This window comes from Trachemys scripta, chromosome 13, assembly GCF_013100865.1.
Source record: "Trachemys scripta elegans isolate TJP31775 chromosome 13, CAS_Tse_1.0, whole genome shotgun sequence".
Lineage (NCBI taxonomy): Eukaryota > Metazoa > Chordata > Testudines > Emydidae > Trachemys > Trachemys scripta.
Genome location: NC_048310.1, coordinates 17,347,261 through 17,362,246, shown reverse-complemented (window position 1 = coordinate 17,362,246; position 14,986 = coordinate 17,347,261). Strand labels below are relative to the sequence as shown.

General features: G+C 39.7%; 1 non-coding gene across 1 annotated transcript; it reads right to left on the bottom strand.

Moving 5' to 3' along the window:
• Positions 1-14,327: 14,327 nt before the first annotated feature.
• LOC117886877 lies at positions 14,328-14,455 on the bottom strand. Its single transcript, XR_004648081.1, has one exon. It is a non-coding gene; the product is annotated as a U6atac minor spliceosomal RNA (small nuclear RNA).
• Positions 14,456-14,986: the final 531 nt, after the last annotated feature.

The window sequence follows — 14,986 nt, the reverse complement described above, 5'->3', positions numbered from 1 at the left end:
TTTGGCTAGGGCAGATATTGTAGCATGGAGAGTTATGTCACAACAATGAAGGTTAACTGAGGTAGCAGGGAGCCAGAGTTACAGCTGCAGTCCCAGGAATTGGGTGGTCCCTTGGCTCAGTGTTACCTGGAAAAAATAGAGCTTCAATGGCTGCTGCAGGAGGCACCCACATTTAATCTTTCATCTCAGGAAGGCAAAATCTCAGGGAAACTGGGCCCTGTTCAGTCTTGTTCTCTGGGTGCATTTTGCAGGAGAGGCAAGAATTCGCTTCCTCTGTCCCCATAGCTATTTATTAAGGAACTGAACTGATACTGCTGGCTAGTTTTTATAGAAAAGAACTGGCTGGCTGTTCCTGCACTGATTCTCTTATAAAACCGTTAATAAAAGTTGCAGCCATAGCTTGTACTGAGTTTCTGTGTGTATCTAATTCATTGCAGTGTCTGGCCAAATGTTCTTTATCTACTGGACATGGACCTCTCAGCCCTTGACCAAGTTTCCTCGCAGTTAGTAAATAGAAGCAATAGTGATGAAGGCATGGAGTAAATACATGTGTGTGTCATGGTAAGAGTAAGGTGACTGCAACAATAGCTGTGCCAGACACTCCTAGGGCTCCTACTAACTAAAACCAACTGAGACATCCTCTGATCGCAACAAGAGTTTAAAGGCGGTAGTTACACCAGCCACTGTGCTGCTGCCTTCTTGTCTTATGGGATTGCAAAATATGCAGGTCTGGTTCAAGCAGCACACAAATCACCAGCGAAGGTAATTTTATTAGTAGTTTCTGCTTACTTAAGAGGGTGCATCATCAATCAGATTCTGTGCATCTGACTCAGCCTCTTCTCAGCCACTGAGCAGACTTGCATTCTAGTAGTTACAGACCACATATCACAGACAAACTGCTAAATCAGGCCACAAAGCCAAAAGCAACTTGCTATATGTTATGAATATATGCACCAGTCATGGAACAGAGGCAGTTACATACAGCAAACAGGTAATCCCTTTTTCCAGAAATCTCAGCCCAGACACAAAAGTCTGGTTCCCAGAAAGCTACTCTGCCTTAAGAATTAACTCTAGCTAGAGAGATTAAGGTGGAGAGTAAACTCTTCTGCTGCACACCACACCTTCTCTCAAAGGATCTGTGCATAACCAAACCTAATAATACAATGTAGCCTTTCTTCCAAAGCTAAAAACTTGTTCACACACACAGAAAAATAACTTGTAAAACTATGGGTAACAGTACCGTCTGGTGACTTATTGTAGGCATAGATCTTGCTGGGCATGCATAAAAATGCATATAGCTTGATTTGAGTATAACGTTAAACTGTAAACAAGAGTGTGCTGGTATTTTGGGGTTAGTTGAGATAAAGGGGAACTGATAAGCTTGAAATGTAGAGAAGGTGAGGGCATAAGCGACTGGTCCTTACAGAATCTGAAAAGCAACTGGTCCTTACATGAGCTGCATGATGTCCAAATCAATTAGATTCAATAAGTATATAGAGATTAGTAGCTAGGAAAACACATATCAACTGTGTAGTGTGGGACATGATTTGGAATTGTGGTATCATTGTGTACCTGAACACCCAGTGCCTGGGCCTGGCCAGCAGGTACAGGGCTATTACATGCTTCATAAAATAACCTGAGTGATGAGCTGGAGTTGAACTGAGTTTTTGGATCTCAAAGAACTGGGTGAAGTGTTCTCCCAGAATTGGGAGAGCTGTTTTGGATAAGCCAAGTGGAAAAGATCTCAAAGGGAATCCCAACACTTGAATCACAACAATATTAAGTTTGACAGGGAGAAGATAGAAGGGAGTGTGAGATGATGAAGCCTATAAGGGAAGTTGAAGGAAAGGAGACAAGAACAGGAGAACAAGGATGAGACCTGTCAGGAGACAAACCATAACAATGAATACTTAAAAAGCAACTTAAATAAAGATGATCTTGAGGGCCACTGGTTAATAAAATAAATAAAAAATAATATAATATTAAAGATCACAGAAAGTAGATGGCTGCATGGAATGTAATAAAATTTGACACTTTATAGCAGCGCAGTGTGCAAATTATGACAAGCTGAACATTTCCTTTTAAGTATATGATTTTTGATATTATGAGCCACAACACTCTGGTTCAAGTTAATGAGAAAAAAGGACATTTTTCTCGTCTTTCTCTCTCTTTGTAATTGGCATCTCCACATTTTACCTGCCTATTTATTTATTAGTTAGTTTTAAGTTATACTTTCAGTTGGATCTGATCATGCTGTCAACTCTCATTCAAATTTCCTATTGTCTTCAAGGCAAGTTCTAAGTATGAAATCAAAGCAAATTAGGCTCAAAGGCCTTAGATATTGTTGCTGGTTTCTTTAAAGTTAATATTCGGGCAATTGTAAAACTTTTCTTACCATGGAAGGTACAAGAATTTCTGCCTCAGGAAGCACTGTGCTGCTATGTTTGCTGCTGTCCTCGGGGGTACTCACATCAAATGGACATTGAACCAGCTTCTCTATCCACTGGATCGCATTACTTAGCTACTCAGAAGTTGTTTGTTTCTGCTTGCAGGATATTAATTACCTGCCTCTTTCTGTTGTACTTTTGAACTCTCAGAGCAAACATTCCACACTCTAATTAGAATATCCATAACTGAGAAAATACTATTTTTTTAAAAAATAAATATAAAATAATCCTAGAAAAAAAATTCAAACTAAACCATTTTTTTGGGGGGGGGGGGGAATCTCACCCTGAAGGAGATAAGTAAATAATAATTAAAGGCCAACTAAGGTAAACCTGTTTTTCATTTCTCTGCTCATTTCAGTTGAGCTTATCCACTCGCCTCATTTGAGTTTTGTTTAGACTTGTGTGCTTGGCAATTTATTTATTTAGACTGAGATTTTCAAATCCTATCCTAGTTACTATTAGTTATAATTTCCCTAGGCAGATTTGAAAATTTCAGCCTTAGTTTTTCAAAGAAGTTGTATTACCGCTCAAGGTTTGCCTGACAGAGCACTCCAAAGCTACCTATCATCTGCTCTGGAGAAGATTTTCCAAAGTGACTAGTGAATCTGGATGCCCAACTTGAGGATGGGTACTCAGCACTTCTTAAAATCAAACCCTTTTAAGATGTCTCAAGTTGGATATCCAAAACTGAAGGCACCAAAGTCATGAGTCACTTTGGAAAACTTTGGCTAATAGTTGTTTACATTAAATTAAGAATAATGACTCTCATCTGTCATACTTAAACCAGTGTTGAATAGGTGACTGCAAAGATTTCTCTCCCTGTTTCCACGAGATCTGAAGAAAATCAACTCTAATTATGTAAAACGGGACCGTAGCTGTACTGATTGTTTAATGTGCTGATACTTCAGGAAAACACACCTGCTCAACATATTGCACATTAAAAAAAAGTCACTGTTCTTGTACAGGAGTAATGGTTAAAAGAATGATTGTGCATTCACAATCAAAGGTCTTCTTGTTGAAGTCAGTGACAACTTCTATTAAGTATAAAGGGAGTATCAAATTAGTAAGCATTCTTGATTAATAGGATTTGTGATGTCTTTTTTGACAATTTCCCACACTCAACCACAACCAAGTGCATGGTCAAACTTCAACCAATGGCACAGAGGGAATGGGTGAAAAATCCAATTGAGTCATAAGATATATTGATGACAATGCTTATTTTTGTCACTATTATCTTACAACTTGGCACTCTCCTTATTATCCCCTAATGTCATTGGCTTCAAAGTGATACGCAAAGACACTTTGATCTACCCTTCAAATATTTCAAATATTTTTCTTTGCACGGCTTAAAATTTCCAAATGATGTTCCTATTAATATAAACTAGAATGGGATGATGAAATTAATTACAAAATACTCTCTTCTTTATGGATGTCACATTCAACCCTTTGATATTAATGAATTCAGAAGAAAAAATTGCACCTACATATGGTGGAAAAGTGGTGGCATCAGTTTGCCCCATTAAAGATGAATCAGACTACACTGAGAATTTACATCAGCATAGCTACATCTCCCAGCGGTATGAAAATCCACATGCCTGAGAGACGAAGCTATGCCAGCCTCGTCCCCGTTGTAGACAGCGTGAGGTTAATGGAAGAATTCCTTCATCGATCTACCTCTGCCTCGCTGGGAGGTGGATTATCTATGCTGACAAAAGAACCCCTCCCGTGTGCATAGGTAGTGTCTCCCCTGAAGCACTACAGCACCATTGCCTTTTCTATGGTTGTTCTTGTTTCAATAGGATGCATTAACTAACAATAAATACAATACATGTACAGCAAAAGGAAAATTACACATTATTATTCATATAGTATCGAATTATTCTTGTATGTGTCTAAATCATGTTAGTAATGGTATGTACTGAACAATGATCATTCATACCTTTGTCCTACTAATCACTGATGCTACTATTAAGTATACTCTTGGGCATTATATTTCCCCTGCCCTTAATCTGCTTTTATTATTTTAAAAAAGCTGATATGCTTTACTTTTCTAAGTGCTGCTGATAAGGCAGTTTGATTAGCATTTAATCTACCATGCTGCTGTTCTCTCTCATTAAGGTATGTGAACAGTCTAATCATCTTTTTTCCATTCCTCTTAAAACAGATGATGCAAATAAAAGAAATCCATGAATTTATGCTTAAAAAGACCTTATATTTTATGGCGTGCCTCACAGAAATTCTTATTAACTTCATTGAATATACTATGACATTCATATTACTTCCCTACAACTCTAACATACAATTGCCTTCATTATAAATTTGCAATTTGTTCTTATTAAAACCTGTAAGCACTGCATCTTTCTGGTGACAGTTTTATATACTTTGTAGAGTGACTAGGATGGAAATCATGTATAAAGTAATAATGCCATATGGGAAGTGTAACATGCCCTTATGAATTGATTCAGGTTGAACTACATTTTCTTGATTATAGGCGCTTTTCTGCTTGACAACACCAACTTGAACAGAGCTATGCCATCAGAGGGTCTTGAGTAATATATTTATAATTCTAGAGCTAAGAACTCTGTTAAAAAATTAGCCAATGTGTTTGAAACTATTAAGAGCTAGAACATACTGTGATAGACCCAGCCCAGTTGGGAACAGCAGAGTAGCAGAAAGGAGATATACTGGCCACTGGATAAGTAGTTTTCTGTTCCCTGAGTGACCAGAGCAGGGGCTGCTCCAGGCTGGAGACCACCTGACTCCAATTAACCTGCTAAGAGTCAGGTGAGGCAGTTAAGCACCTGACTCTAATTAAGGCCCCTCTGATGCTAAAAAATGGCTCACTCCAGTCAAGTCAGGGGAAAGGAAGTGTGTGTGAGGAACTGAGAGCAAGAGGAGTGCAAGAAGCTGAGAGTGAGTAGGCGTACTGCTGGAGGACTGAGAAGTACAAGCGTTATCAGACATCAGGAGGAAGGTTCAGTGGTGAGGACAAAGAAGGTGTTGGGACGAGGCCATGGGGAAGTAGCCCAGGGAGTTGTAGGTGTCGTGCAACTGTACCAGGAGGCAGTCTAAACAGCTGCAGTCCACAGGGCCTTAGGCTGGAACCTGGAGTAGAGGGCGGGCCCGGGTTCCCCTCATACCTCCCAACTCCTGATCAAACACAGGAGGAATTGACCTGGACTATAGCTTCTACCAGAGGGGAAGGTCTCTGGACTGTTTCCTGACCCACAGGGTGAATCTGTGAAGTGAGCAAATCTGCCAATAAGCGCTGGACCCACCAAGGTAGAGGAGGAACTTTGTCACAATACCTTTAAAGCACAGAGCAGAGTATGGATCGTGCAGAGCTGCATGTCCTCATGGGGAGCACTGTGACACATTCTGCACCATTATGGGGTGCAACCCTGCTCCAATCCCACTTAGTGGGCTGGGGAGGGGGACATTGTAGGGCACAGCAGATCGATGGCTCTATCTCCTTCCCACTTCCTTTGGAACAATGTCCACCTCCAGGGTCATAGGGGCAGAGCAGTCCTTGCTGTTCTGATGTCAGAGGCTGCAATTCTGTCTGCGTTCACCCTCTCCTACACAACTGCATAAAAGCCACGCACTATCAATTTCTTTAACACTACATATTATGTAAGTGCCTCAAAGCCAAATTCTGCAAATTGCTAAATGGTACATGGATGTGGCAGTATTTAAAAAAAAAAAAAAAAAAAAAAAAAAACCACAACAGTATTTCTAATCCCATTACAATTTATTTAGCAGTTAGGACATGAACTTGAGCTTCATCTGGTGAATAATTTAGCACTAACAATGCTGGAGACAAAATGGTAATGTATAATACACAGACAAAAGACAATCGGCCAAATTCACTGGATTTCCATGAGTACCGGGGGTGAATTTGGACTACTGTTTATTTCTTCAGATGAAATGAGGAATTAATGCTGCACCCATTCAAGTCATTGGGAACTGTTCCATCGACTTTAATGGATGAAGGACTTGGCACTAAAGGAGACATTTTGTAAACCCACTATTTCTAAGTGAATGACTGATACAAAGAGTGCTGATCTGAACAGTCTACTGGATGAAATATGATCCACATTTTTTTTCTCCAGAAGTATACAATTATGTGTATTCTTATTATATTTTTAATCAGAGGATAAAAGGTTGTGTTAACAAGGAAACTGTGTATTTTTAAATCTCCATAACATATCTAGTGTAGTTTGGAGCTTCAACGTGCAGTTAAAGAGATAATAAATATAGGTGACAAGTATGCAGCTCAATCCTGAATTTCTTACTTATTTTTTTCTCGGTCCTTACTAACTGAAAGGACTAACTGTAGTCACACAAGTGTAATTGAGATCAGAACATGACTCAAATAAGCATTTTCATGACTAAGGATTAAATAAGAACCTCAGGGTTTGGTTTCTTCTTCAGCATAACACTGTGTACACAAAATATACATAATAGGGAACAATTCACAAATTTTGGTGATGAGTGGTGTAGATTAACGCGAAATTCTCATTGATCTTTTCCATATCTAATTTCTATTAATCTATTGCCAGCATCTTTGTAACTGAAGCAATAGGACTCTTTTCAACTCTTATCTTGAACCAAAATTCATCCTTTAAATAGAAAAAAAAATATTACAAATTATGCATTTAAAAGATTTTACCAGTTTGTAAACAATTTTGAATTAGGAATGATTTACTTCTCAGGAGTTATTATAGCATCAAATCAATTACTTGTATCAAATAACCACTAATTTAAATATTTAGTTAAAATAACTAATATTTGAAATGCACATCACATCTACCAACTAACAAGACTAGCCAAAGGGATGGCTAACTATTCAAATATAATGAAAGATAGAACATTGTATGGTGACGTAAAAAAGAAAGGCAAGCAAGAAATGAACAACAATGAGCATAGTAAAACTGGAAGGCAGTGTATGGACAGTGACCATAAAAATCCTGGCTTAGTCCATATGTATCAGTGTGTATGGGAGTATCACTTGGGACCTAATTCTGAAACCTATTTACATAATTGTAGTGTACTGACTCCATTGTGAACTCCACAAGTAGTCTGATTGAAACCAGTATCATAAAGTATTGGTAACGCTCGGGGTGAAGGAGACTGGCATAATCAGGCCTCTGGTTTAATATTAGATTCTGTGAATATGTCTTGGTCACTGGTAGTTCTGTAATCAGCTACCTTAGAGTAAAGAGGATACAGAAATCGGATGTCGGGTAGTTATTCTTCCTTAACTAAATAGAGTGAAAAAATGTGAAAATATAGAATAAGAGCATAGCTCACACTGAGATTAATAAAACATGAATAACTCTCTCCATGTATCCCTTAGGTTATTTGTAATATGGAGATAATGAGCCAAAGACTGAAAAATATAGAGATAAAGAATATATAGCTCATAGGGAAAAAATATCTTCTCAGCTCTCCTGTGTAATAGGAACTTAGAAACTTTCTTGTATAAAACTGTGGTACCTCCTGAAACGTTTAGCTAATTGGATTTCTCAATTATCTGAATATTTTGACACTTTTTAAAAATGAGAGTTGTCCTCATTAGATATAGTACAAAGAGTAAAAAGCTGTTCAATTCTCACTTTTGGGGTGAGATTTAAAATAATTATTTAAAAACTGAAAAATAGCTTTAGAAATATGGGAAAGAAGAAACATTATAAAAATACTCTAGATAATGCCTGTTTTTATGTGAATATATCACATGCTCCATCTGGACAAGATTTTTCACCTTACAATTCTCTCTCTCTCTCTCTTCAATCTTCTCATGCCACAAATCTCTAACAGGTAAAGGGAAGTCATTACTTTGGGAGCATTTGGAAATATATAAATTAGTTATTGTTTTGTCAAATGGTTTTAATTGAGAAAAGTTACATAGATAGCTGAACAATAAACAAGCACTATGAAATATGAGAAACACATTGTTAAGCATTTTGAGATCCCTAGATCCAAGGCTACATATTAATTGCCAAGTATTGTTGTTATTGGCATCATACTCCTCTAGCATTTTCTCTCTCTTAGTGGCTAGAACTGAAATAACTACTTGGATTGGATTGGTGCCTCTGTATAGCTCCCAAATACTTATTTTACATGAACAAACTCCCAGTTTTAAGCTTCTATCTTGAAGTTATCATATATGTAAAGCCACTTTTGTAAAAATATGAAAACAAAAGCCAGAGTTAAGGCAATCTCTTCTGAGGTCTCTTGATGGTGGAACAACCTATTAGAGGTGACAAGGCTGAGTTGAAACTTGACCATTTTCAGAGCAGTTTGCTTTCCTGCAGTAACTGACTATTACAAACACCAAAAACACAGTAAACCAAAACTGGCAGATCTGTGAGGGATGAAGGGCAGGATCCACTAAAACAGTATGAATGCTAAGTGTAGTAACAGAGGCTCAAATGCTAGGAGAAAGAGTTATGAGCATCACAAAAGCAGCATAGCTAGATTAGGCAGATTGATTCCTGGAAGAAATAACACTTTCAGGAGAGTTTCTCTGTAAATAATATCTAAGATGACTGAACCTCTCAGTTCAAATGTTGGTCAGATTGTCAAACTTCTTTAAGTATTTAATATTGTGCCATGGCAGCTTTGCTGGCATGGTTCTGAACACAAATTTGGTTTAATAAAATGTGGTTTTGCATCAGTTCAACAGCATGTAGCAAGATCTTAATTTCTTGTTTGTTATGCAGGAAATCATTACACAGTTTTGCTACCTTTGTTATTGGTTTCTCTGTCTTTTTATGATGTCATTAGCAATGCCTCTTTTTTTGGGCTGCTAATAATCCTTTTGCTTTTCTCAATAAGTCAACCTCTAATTATGATTTTAGAACCATCTTTAAGAAATCATTTAATATAATTTTCCACCAATTTTTTCTCTCTCAGTCTTGCATGGCTAAGAACTCTGCAACTGCTTTTTTACATAATTTTGCCTCACCAGGAGTTTCTTCTCAGTCTCCCCTTTTTCAACATTATTAAATATTTTGTCCTTAGGTTTTAGAAAAAAATCTTGTTCCTATTCTTTGACTAGTTAGCATGTTATAGGTATATCTACCCTTCAAGCTGGAGGTGAGATTCCAAGCTCAAGGAGACATACCAACACTAGCTCTGATTGAGCTAATGTGCTAAAAACAGAAGTGTAGCTAGGGTTGTGCAAGTGGTGGGAGGGGCTAGCCTCCCTGAGAATGATCCCATTTAAGGCACATAGTGGGGTGGCTAGCCTCTCCTGCGGCTCGTGCCACTATGGGTACGCTTCTATTTTTTGTAGCAAGCTAGCTGAATCAGAGAGAGCGTGGGTACATCTCCTTGAGCTGGAAATCATGCTCAGTACAAAGTACATGCCAATTTCTATCTATTTTCCTCCTTATGTCCCCAATGTGGTCCAAAAATCTTATACTTATTAAAGGACAGATTTCTCCTTTCATATGCACTAGGAACCTGTCTGAAATCTTTTACTCTCTCTACTGGCCAAATTTTGGTCCTGTTGATCTCAATGGAAAAAAATCTTATTAACTTCTATGACACCATGATTTTGAGCTTTATGTGAACATAACGAGAAACTCCCATTTATGTTAAGGGGAATTATGTGAATAATGTGGGAGTAGAACCTGAGAGCACGCAACTACATGGACTGGGAACAACCCATTTGCCTTAAGTGTTTTGGGAAGTCTTTCCCACCAAGAACAGTTGATTAACAATGCTGGCTTCACTTCATAAAATCTGCTGTGGTATGACATATTAGATGGCAGTTTTTTGAAAACTATCACTGAGAGCTGGATATGCTTCCTGCAGCCCCTCTCATTGGCTATGTCCCACACTGCTGCTCTAGGCAGTTTGGAAGACCTCTCTATTCCTCTTTTCTAGGGTGGGGTGAGGCAGGGCCACTAGGCATCAAACAGGGGGCCTCTGGACCTACTCCACTGCATCATAGTGATGCACAATGTGCTTTTTTATTGCTGATGGATCACGTTGTTATTGGAACTAGTATGGAATTTTCCACATGAGATTTTTGCTTTTGTTGACAATTTTTAACTTTCTCTTTGGAAAATCAAAATGAAATATTTCATTTTAGGTCAGTTCAACCTGAATTGGAATATTCTGAATCAGTTAATTGCATTTCCATATGGCACACTGTAGTTCCGTCCCCTATTATTTCAAATAGGCTTGACTCCTGAAGGTCTACATCTCCCATAATGCAATATGGACTTTCCTCTACATGGGTGCATGACCCTGGGTGCATTATGGGAGATGTAGTCTGTCCAGGAACCTCACTTGCTATCTCTTTAAAGCTCCAGGTTGAAAAAAATGCATGTCACACACAAATGCAACAAAGTAAGAATGTATTATGTGCACAATCACACTTTCAGTTTCTCACTAAGGGCCTAATCCAACCCATACCGAAATCATACGACATCTTCCTGCTAGCGATGTGAGAGTAATTCCCTCCCCATACCCATCTAATCCTTGGATTTTCAGAAAGATTCATTTTGAGCACCAGTGCTAGCATTTTTTGTGATATGCATCCTTGTCCAATAGGAACTGAACCAAGACCACTAACTGATTTCACATAAGCCACTAACCAGTCTTCAGATGATTGCTGGAACTTTAAATAATACCAGCTGAAATCGGATGAATCAGCCATTATTTATGACCAAATTCTCTCCTCTGTGCACAGCTCCGGTAAATGGACTTGAACACACCAATCAACACCACCACTCCACATTCCTCCTTGTATTGGGGTTTGGTTGGTGGATCAGCATAGTCTCGAATTCATTCTCCGTATGCTACCAGTATTCTCCTCTCAGCACTTGCTTCCACTGTGTTCAGGGCTTTCCATGGTCCTTACTTGGGCTGGAAAATTTGGCCTCACTATTATATGCATGGAAATGAAATCCTCCAAAGGTTCTAAGTGCCATAACATAGTTCCTTTGTAAGACTTAATCATCACCTTCCCCATTCCTTTGCGTATCAGATGTAGACTACATTAAATAAAGAATAGAGTGAGATCCATTTATAACATTTGAGATGTGACTATATTATTTTTAAGCACAGACAGCAAAGAAACAGCACCAGTATAAGTGAAGGACTGTAAAGTCCTGTTACAAGAGAGATTAAGCTCTGAGACATCCTGTTCTCAAAAGGTGGTTTTAAGCACTCATAGATCTTTTATAAAATCATTCATCTCACCTCCAAAATGTTAATATATTCCACACAAAGTTCAGTCGTGAAATTTACTAACTTTTCTTCATCTCTTTCTCACTCTCCTCCTATCATGTTTCACTTTAGTTTTACTAACAAAAAGAAGGCAGAACTGTCCAAATTCTGTAGCATAGCTAGAATTATTTAAAGTCAGGTCTCATGCTTGCTTTATGCCTTTCTAATACCATCTGCTATTTATACTGTTTTGTGCTATATCTTATTCTGTTAATTAGAAACAGTGACAGTTAGGTTGTTGCTAATTAGAAACACTGTCAGTTAGATGGTATTTTTCTTGTATCGTTGCAATGGCTTATAGTTTTGTGGTATATCTCACTATTTTTTAAGCTGTCAAAAGAGGTATTAAACAATATTGTTATTTTCCATCTGTCAGGCACTGCAGACCTAAAAAGGGACCATTTGCCATTTAAAGCAAATACTCATCAATTAAATGAAATGCTTGTCAGTTATACAACTTCTACAGAAGGATGGGGAAGAAATGGAAATGGTATTTCCATTCTCTAGGAACTGTGGTTCCTGTGTGTTTCTGCTGGATCTCTGAGGAGTCTTCCATGTACACGGCTACTCTCATCATATTCACCACTGCTCCAGTTAAGGAAATAAGTCTTTAGAGCCTGTCAGCTCTGCCCCTTGAAAGACCAGTGTAGAGTGGTAGGAAAAACTCCTCTTCTGAGCTAGCCATGCTGCTTCTCTGATAGGGCTAGATAGTTCTCCCACATAACAACGGCCATACTGGGTTAGAGCAATGGTCCATCTAGCGCAGTATCCTGTCTTCCACTAGCAGCCAATGCCAGATGCTTCAGAGGGAATGAACAGAACAGGCAATCATCAAGTGATCCAAGCCCTGTCATCCACTCCTAGGTTCTGGCAATCAGAAGCTAGGAACACTCAGAGAATGGGGTTACATCCCTGACCATCTTGGTTAATAACCATTGATGGCCCTATCCTCCACAACCCCTTTAGGCCAAATTTTTATCCTGACTTAGACCCCACATAACCCAATTGCCATCAGTGAGATTGCACAGGGCATAGTGTTCACCCCCATTATTATTATTTTAATACATACAGCCACATATTTTCACAAACAACCTGGGCCAAATTTTGTTCAGATATACCAATGTAGCTATACTGAAGTTACTATAGATTTACATCAGTACAACCAAGAACAGAATATGGACCCTTTTTCTCAAGTATGTAGACAGCTAGAAGATTATTCTGATCAGATTCTGCAAGTCCTAAAATGTTCAAGACTCCCACTGACTTCAGCATTAAGCACACATTAAAGCTGCTGAATTGGGATCCAACGGCTTAATATAAAATACAGTCCTGGAGGCTTAAAATTGTTCCTGACCTGCTAGGTGAAAGCCATTGAATAACTCTGAGCTCCCATAAGAGAAAAAAAAACAAACCTCTGCCCTCTTGCAGAACAGATGGAGTCCTACAGTTTAAAGGCTCTGTGTTACTTCCTATCATAGAGGTATAACATCAATTATGGCTCTATTGCAGTGGTTCCCAAACTTGTTTCACCGCTTGTGCAGAGAAAGCCCCTCGCGGGCCGGGCCGGTTTGTGTACCTGCCGCATCCACAGGTTCGACCGATGGCAACTCCCAGTGGCCGCGGTAGCTCCCATTGGCCTGGAGCAGAGAACCACGACCACTGGGAGCTGCGATCGGCCAAACCTGCAGACGCGGCAGGTAAACAAAGCAACCCGGCCCGCCAGGGGCTTACCCTCCACAAGCAGCGGAACAAGTTTGGGAACCACAGCTCTATTGTATCATTCATAAACCACTGCTTCTTCAGAGAAATAAAATTAAAGAATTTTAAAAGCGAGCAGCACAGACTCCTGAATTTTCTGACAAAGAACTTTTTGCTTAGCTGTTGATTTGTATTTCTTTTCCTGTTTAATTTTAATAATCTTGAAAGGCTTGTTACATTACATAGAAGATAGAAACAGAGGACCAAATATGCCCAACTTTCCTACACAAGAACAGAAGCAAACAGACAGGTTTTGCAGATGTAAGATGAATTTTACCTTGACTTAGGATTTCAGGATTGAGCTCTGCGGTCTTACCATTCAACAAACACAAACTATTTAGTGAAACTGTGCTCTCTGTTACACTGAGGTAAATCTGAAGTAATTCCATTGAAGTTAATATTCAGAATTTTCCTCTTTGTCTGGAGTGGCAATATGGAGTAGCTATTTTTTCAGTATGGATTTCCTCTATATTTTAAAAATATATTCCATACTGGTGTTTTCCATTCCTGCTATATTTTTTTGAACTACACAAGCAAATTGCAAAAGAATGTAATCTTTTTTTCACTCTTTGACACTGTGGTGGGCCTGGCACAGCACTGCTCCTTTGTGGCAGGGGTGGGATGAGGTGTTGGAACCTTGCCACGCCCAAGTTCATGTGCTTGCCTCTCTGTGGGTGGCCTGACAGCTTCCATCCATGCAATCATAGAATATCAGGGTTGGAAGGAACCTCAGGAGGTCAACTAGTCCAACCCCCTGCTCAAAGCTGGACCAATCCCCAACTAAATCCCCAAATCTCTAAATGGCCCCCTCAAGGATTGAACTCACAGCACTGGATTTAGCAGGCCAATGCTCAAATCACTGAACTATCACTCCCCCGAAAAACTTGGCTAGATGCCATGAAGTAAGTGGCAATGCCTTATCCATATGCATGTTGTAAAGGTCACTAGGACCTCTTCCATCCTTATCAAGGGGAGTGCTAACCTTCTTTCCTTTAGTATAACACCTTGGTCGGGGTAGTATGCCCTAACGGCCAGAGTCCATATAAATCGCTCCCAGCGTTGAAGCAGTGGGCCCAATGGCCAGAGTCCATATAACTCCTCCCTCACAGGTGGGGTAGTGCGGCCAGTGGCCAGAGTCTATGTAAATCACCCCAAGTGTCAGGGCAATGAGGCCCAATGGCCAGGGTCCATATAATCACCCCTCTCAGTCAGGATAGTGTGGCCTAGCAGCCAGAGTCCATATGATTCCCGTGGTGTGGGAGGGTGGTAGGGGGACCCGGGCCCGCTTTCTCCACCAGGTCCCGACCCAGGGCCCTAGTAGTGGCAAGTTCCCCTTGCCACCAGCTCGGCGGGGATCTGCCCGAAACACACCGAGCCTCTGTGCGGCTCTAATGTCGTTTTCCTCTAAAGTTCCCTTAGGTCACTTCCTACCATAACCTCCGGGTTCTCCGATTGAGGGGGCTCCTCTGGTGACATACTCCATCTGTGCATCAGGGTGCATCCCGGCTTGGCTGGCCTCCGGATCCTGGAGCGCA